Genomic DNA, 7,715 nt, shown 5'->3' on the forward strand with positions numbered 1-7,715 from the left:
CACAGAAGACCTGTCGTGTAGTATGTGATTTGAGGAATGGGACTTATTCCATAATTTGTCAGTTGTGTGATAGTAAGTACATACATAGGAATCTCATCATTCCTAGGCACATCCCATAGTTCTCTGTAGCTTTGACAGCTTAACTGGATCTCCTCCAGGAGGAGGAGGAGGAAAAGTAGTTCTCTTGTAGCTAAAATCAACTTCCCTGAGAAGGAGTAACTCAACCATTGCAATGTTAGATTCTTTCAATGGACTCTCAAAAAAGAAAAGGAGTATTTGTGGCACCTTAGAGACTAACCAATTTATTTGAGCATGAGCTTTCGTGAGCTACAGCTCACTTCATCGGAGTGTAGCTCACGAAAGCTCATGCTCAAATAAATTGGTTAGTCTCTAAGGTGCCACAAGTACTCCTTTTCTTTTTGCGAATACAGACTAACACGGCTGTTACTCTGAAACCTGTCAATGGACTCTGTAGCCTCAAACACATACTCGGACGGCCTTTAAACCTCTGCCTATGTTTGCTCTTGTTCTTGTTAGTTACTTACCCCTCTAAACAAAAACTCAACTGTTGTGCAGGTGGGTGGGAGACCATCCTTTTAAAAGAACTCCTAATGGAAGAGACCATCTCAAATATGCAAGAGTACACTTCTGTTCCACATCCCTTAACCAATTTTTGTCCGGCCATGAGTGTTTGCTTCAGGCAGGTTTTCTTTCTTTTGGTTACATGGAAGGTGCTGAATGAAAACTAGAATTAATGAATACATTTTAAGTGAGAAAGTATCAGTTTAGTCTAGGGTAGCTTTGTGTGTTAAAGGACCATTAAGCACATGCTGTATAACTGTTTCACCTAAATGCTCTATGTAAAGCATTGATAAAGCAGTCCAACAGTGGGTGACAAAATATTTCTTATGTATAGTACATGAAATACTAGCAACATGGAGTCAACTTCACACCCTGATTTTCTCTGGCAGCTGACAGGAAAAATGACAAGAGCAAAACATTGAACAAGTCAGAACCATTTGGCAAATCTCACAAGGTTTCCCCTTTTATCAGATTTTCTCGTGGCAGCTTTGGCTAATGTAATTTAAAAAAAATAGCACAGTGCCCAGGTTTTCTTTTTCAGTGTTTCTGTGTTCATGTACTATATTTTGCCCTTGTCTAGCACCTTTCCATTTTGGATCTCTAGGGGCTTAGCAGTTTACTCACCTTCGTAATGATCGCTTTATAAGTGTGGTGACTGTGACACAGAGAGGTTAAATAACTTGCCCGGTGTCTCAGTGCATCAGCAGTGAAGCTAGGAATGGGACCTAGGTTTGTCTGACTCTTAGCCCCCTGCTCTAACTTCTATATACTGCATTTATTAATGAAAGAGAACATTTTGCCTGCCACCATGGAGTCCCAAGAAGGCTATTATTAAGGGTGTGTCAATTTGCCGGTAGTCTGTAAGTGCTGAGGTGGGACTGTGCCCAATTTTTAAGGCTATGTCAACAGCTGAAACATGCATCTTTTAGAAAACCTCTCCAATCAGAAGTCAGAGTAGCAGCCGTGTTAGTCTGTATTCGCAAAAAGAAAAGGAGTACTAGTGGCACTTTAGAGACTAATCAATTTATTTAAGCATAAGCTTTCGTGAGCTACAGCTCACTTCGTCGGGTGCATTGAGTCCCCTGAATGCATCCGATGAAGTGAGCTGTAGCTCACAAAAGTTTATGCTCAAATAAATTGGTTAGTCTCTAAGGTGCCCCTAGTACTCCTTTTCTTGTTGGGAGCCTTGAATAGAATGGGAAAGTACTATCACTTGGCAGCTACTGATTGGGGAGGTGAGATGGTTAGCACCATTCTTACAGTGGCCATTGTCTTGTAAGCCAAAGAGTCCCAGGTATTTACTTGGCTGTGCATCTCGAAAGGGAGTTATTTGTGTGTGGTCCAAAAACACAGATCCCTGTGCTGAGGATTTTGTCTCTAAAGCCTACCTGTTCCTAATACTTGTATAATAAAGAAGGGGCAAGGGCTCCCGGATTAATTTTTTTCTAGGGTGTTTGAAAAAAAAAAAAAAGCAAGACGTAGTAGCATGAGTTAAATTGCAGAGCACATCCCCTTGCAAAGGCATGTCAGCTAATAATGCTTCCCTCGGAAGGCCAAGAAGTAGCACTGGGTTGGCCGATGTTGTTGGAGTCAGGCTGAGATTGGCACAGCTGGGATGCTGCAGCCCCATCTTAACAAGAGATTGATAGTCACTAACAATCAGCCTTGGCACTTCAGAGCTGGGGCAGGGGGTGGGAAGGACACAAGCAAGCAGTTCTGTTAGACAGTGGATGCTTAGGTGCTGTACTCCTTCATGCCTAAAGATTTCCAAAAAGAATTTTCATGCTAACCCTCTTAGGTTTTATGTTTCTCTTATTAATCAGCTATTAAACTAAACACAGCAGTTAGGAGACTATTTATATTAGCCTTTCCTTAAAGCAGTTATTCTATTACTAATTACCAATGCTGAGAACATGAAATGGCTCTGACCAAGAAACACATTGTAAGGTCTTTCACTTGAGACGACGGTGGTGTTCTGTACAATATGTGCTGTGTCTAGGGCTGGCTCCGCTGTGCTGGAGAAGAGTAGGCGGAAGTGGGGACTTCCTTCTGAACCTGTGTTTTGTGATCTTAATGTTTCTCCCACATGTACTGGAGCTGCCGCAGGGCAGCTTTGCATTTTCTACAGACTCCAGGGTCACAGACAGCCTTATCGCTAAAGATTTCATTCTTTAACATAACTGGTTAATGCTGTACCTCAGAGGGGCTGCAAGGGCAGAGAAAGAGAGAGATTGTATATGTAATGCTCATGGCAGGACAAATTACGTGTTCACTTCTAGAATATAGGTAGGGGCCTTATTAGTGTCTATTATTTCCACTGTGATAGTGCCCAGTAGCCTCAATGAGGATTGGAGTAATCCATCATGCTAGACACACACATACGCACACACCCCCACCCCCAAAGGAAGATCTGAGCCCTGTGATAAAATGTTTTACAACTTCAAATCTAGTAAGAGCATTCACCATTGTGTTGCACTCTAATAGCAACAGCAAGACAAAAGCTAACTACCTGTTCTAGCTGTTCTCCTCTCTCAGCAGTTGATCAGATCTTCCTGCCAAATCGTTTTGCTGCAGTGTAATTTTAAAAGGACAGAAATAAAATGTGCACTAAAACCTGGCGTAAAAGTTGATAAACTCCCTCCCTTAACCGCTCTCTTCCGTATAGTTTAAAAGTCAAGGGAATCTGATCTGACTTAAGGGCACGTACAGTAATGTCAGTTACACCAGTTGAGAAAGGGGTATTGTTGACACAAAGAAGTTATGTTTAGCAATTGGTTGCCTCAAGTGAGTTTCTCCTTATCAGTTTAAAAGGACAGTGATATGTTGAAAAGTGTAAAATGGCATCACAAGGTTCCGTCATTATCATCTCTCTCTATGGCTCCACATCAGACTCATTCAGCTTGCAAGGAAAAAGATGGCTATTCTAGCTGCCAGCCCTACGATTCCATCTGGGATCTGAAATTCAAGCTGTGCCTTTCCTGGCTCTGTCACTAATTATAATGGTTCTGCAGTTGGAACTTAGTTAAACAGAACTGATGGTGATGCATAAGCCAGAATAGAATCCAGCTCACTTTCTCGTAGGTGGGTGGGCTAAGAGGACTAAAAAGTAGGGAAATACTTATTTTAGTCTGTATGGTCAGTGGATATGACTGAATTCAGAGCAGGGGGAGATCCATGGAGAAAGTAGATGACTTTTTAACATAGTGATTTTGTTGATCAGAATGTTGCTTTAACAAACAAATGTTCCTTTAACAAAAGGAAGATTCACCACATGTAGATAGTTTGCCTGTCTGTTAGTGGTCTCTATACAGGCAAAACAATGATAGTTTAGGATGTTGTGATAGTAAGCCTTATTGCAAATCTGGAGGAAATTACATATGGCAAAACACACAGAATGAACTTCATTTCCCTCTTTGTCTGCTAGGAACTGAAATCTGACGATGCATACGAGTACCCACATCTTAGATCTCTTGTATCTCTGAAATGGGTGTGCTGCTGTGATATACACTTTTGAATGACATAACCTTTAATATCTTGGTCAAATACTACAATTAACAATCTGTTCCTCCCCATTCACACCTCTTCCAGTAAGTTGTTACCAGCTGAGATTCTACAAATACTTTCAGGCATGTAGGTGTTTTCTCCTCTAATGAACTGTCTGTTTAAAAGGCGTAAATGTTCTAATTTTTCTCAAAGAAATGAGGAAACCGAGTTTGTGCTGTTTCTTAGCGTACGAGGAAAGTGATTGAGAAGTTGATGACAGTTACGATTGTGAATTGGAAGGACGCCCTGTATTGAATTGTTTACTCCACATCGCCCTCTGTGGTACAGTTTCACTAAACCCTTATGTGGGGGAGGAATATATTGACTAAATTAGTGCCAATGAGCACAGGATTATTCTGCTTTTAAGAAATAAAGCAAGTGGTGCTTAACTTTAGACATACGCTGGCCCGCAGGTAGTTTTCTCTTATTCCTTTATTGTGCACATCAACTATGCTTAGTTGGTTCCTGGAAATCAGTTGAATTAGTCTCCAGCGACTGCACACCATCAGCAGAGCCATTCTGATGTTTGCTTTCTTTTGTTTTTTATGTTCAGTGGAAAATCACTTATTGCGGGGCTCTTTGGAATCCCTTCACTCTACTACACTCCTGCTTGCTCCTTAGTATACAGCAAAAACTACACTTTGCAAGCAAAATCACACTGGAAAATCTGAGCATCCTTTAAGGTGATTGCAGATCATACACTTTTTTTTTTTTTTAAATGCTTACTTGGTTTGTTTCTTAATGCAATGTCTTTTTCCTGATTAAGGGTAAAATTTTCAAAAGTGCCTGAGTGGCTTAGGTGCCTGTGTTCCATTTTCTACAGTGACGTGTGCTTACGAGCCTAAATTTCATTGAATGAGACTTGCGTGGGCTTCTAAGCACCTAAGTTGCTTTTGAAAATGGGTAAAATTTTCCAAAGGGCCTATATGTCTCTATCTCTTTCTCCCTTCCTTATGTAGCACCTCTTTAGATAAAGTATATTCTTATTAAATCCCTTCTGCATTAAGAGAGTCAGCTGCATTTGATAGCTTGGAATTCCTTTCTGGTACGAGTAGATTTGCTTCCTAGCCTACGTTTGTTTTTCTCGCTAATAGCATTATTACCTTACCTTTGAAGCCTGCAGTTATGGAGCATAATGATGCACTCCTTTTGCCAGCTGCCATATCATGGGTTGAATACTTAACTGTGAACAAGCATCTATGCCTCGCATTTTAATTTCTCCATCTCTAATGAACAACAAGCGCGTCACTGTTGGAATAGAAATAGCTAAAAACCTGTCACTAGGAACCAACAACAATTACTGTCAAAGATGGGGAATGTTCTCTGCATTTCCAGAAACATTTTTTGTATAAAAAACACATCACCCTGATAAATTACTCAGGCTGAATTTCCTCAGCAGCAGCTAGGTTAGAGTTTAGGGCCTTCTTGTTTGCTTGTCTGCACCAAAATTACGATAGAACATCTCTTTTATCATTTTGTACATGCCATACCATCTGTTCTAAGTCTTCCTTTATAGGTAGGCTGTGGATTCTGACTGACGTTTCTTTCTTGCATACTAAGCCTGAGACATTCCTGTAGACATCTACTGGCTAAGCAGGGCTTGCTTACTTTGTAGCTTACTTATGTTGTAGCTTCTTTCTCACCTTAGTCAACCCCCTACTGAACCTTTACTGCTGCCTGCAACCAGGGACAGGGAAAAAACAGCCAAATTCATGATCCCTCAGAAATCTGGGTAGAAGGTCCCCACTTCTATTTCATGCATTCTGCCCTAGTGTAGACCAAGAGGAAACATGGCTAAACTCAGGTATTTACAAGGAAAGTTGTGCCTTTAATCTTTTATTGTACATTAAAAAGTGGTTATTGCTCAAACTGTATCAGAGGTGTTGACCTCTCCCTCGTGGTGGTGGGGGGGAGTAGCTTTTTTGGCTCAGGATCCAATTTAGAAAACTGTGGGTGGGGCTGACTGCCTCCCTGAAACTGGCACTGGGGAAGCCCTTTTTTATAAAATGCCGCTGCATGCAAACCTCCCAGTGCCTTTCTCCTGGATTGACTACTTGAGAGAGGCTAATGGATATCAAAGGGGGAAGATGTCTGAACTCCGTGACTGCCAGCCTGTTTCTTTGCAGTGGCTTTTGAATCATTGTCTTGTCTGAATGCAAATTTGTTTGCAGTGGGAGGATTTAAATCCTATTTGGGCCAACTATCTTAGTATTTGATGGAATAATTAGGATCCCATGTTACCCCCCAGCATGTATGGAATGGCCTTGTCAGGTAATTAAACAAATACATATAAAAGCGTGCTGGCAAAGCTCTGATAGTAAATTTCTTCCATTTGATGACCTCTCACCTACCAGCCTCAAAACATTGTCAGTCATAGGGAACATGTCAGCTTATAAACATAAAGCAACTAGTAAACTAGAGGAGACTCCTCCCTTCCCCCTCCACATTTGTGGAGGGACTCTTAACAAACACCTGGCAATACAGCGTCATGATGAATAGTGGAGACACAAAGTGGAAGGAGTACCAGATCCATCCACTGGAACCTCAGTAAAAGAAGTAACTAGTTAAGGAGTGTCCTTGGCCATCATTAGGCAGGGATCCCTTGGGAGTGAATGAGAGAGCTGTCAGCACTGGAAACCTGGTATCCTTGCATAGCAACCATTATCATCATGACTTTGTTGTTTTTTTGTTTTTGTTTTTTTGCACTAACTGGCTATGTTTTGTAAGGACCATTTGTTACACTGTAGGTGGAATTAGTCAGGCCCAGTCCTAAATATCATGAAGAAATGGCCCAAGTTCTCCTGGAATCAAACCAAGGGTTGGCTTCTTGTCTCTGTTGGTCTGTGCCCCACAGTGTTTTGAATTCCACCCTGCTTATCTAAAGTGGATTACAGCATTGGAGAATAGAAGAGATGGCAAAAATAGAGACAAGTGCTGCAGATCTCAACTGGAGAGCAGCCAGCAAAGTAGTGACCATCCAGATGGAAACTGTAATGTGCCTTTGTTAAAAACAAACATACAAAAAAATCCCACCTGCAGAATGTATTACACACCAAACATGAGTGCTACGGAGTGAGATTAGAGTACACAGCAGCCAAAATCCTTTTCTCTGCCACTGTCTAGTGTTTCTTTCTCATTTCTCTGAAGAGAAATACAAATGCAGCCTGAGCCCATGTTGATGCTGTCAACACGCAGCGACGGTGAAGCAAAATAGAAATACAATGAAATTTTGTGATCGCCAAAGAGAGGCAAATCACTCCAGGAGAAAGAGGGATCAGAGGGTGGAAGTTGAGTCTGTTGGGATTTGTTACAGCCTGGGTGAGTTGTGAGTCCAATACAGAATTGCCTGAGGCATCAGTTTCACAGAAGCTTTTCCTTCTCAGACAGTGGCTTATGTGGGGTGGTTTTCAGGATTTTCTCTCTCTCTCCAGTTGTCTTTTGCAGAGCAAGGGAAGAAGATTTATGCCAGAAATTGACAACCAGTAGGTCTCTCCAAACTGCTCCAACAGTGTTTCACTTCCCCAGTCATCAGGGCTCAGAAGCAGAGAGGGAGAACGAGAAATGGAGTCCATCTATCAGATGCCAGGCTG

This window comes from Eretmochelys imbricata, chromosome 19, assembly GCF_965152235.1.
Source record: "Eretmochelys imbricata isolate rEreImb1 chromosome 19, rEreImb1.hap1, whole genome shotgun sequence".
Taxonomy (NCBI): Eukaryota; Metazoa; Chordata; order Testudines; family Cheloniidae; genus Eretmochelys; species Eretmochelys imbricata.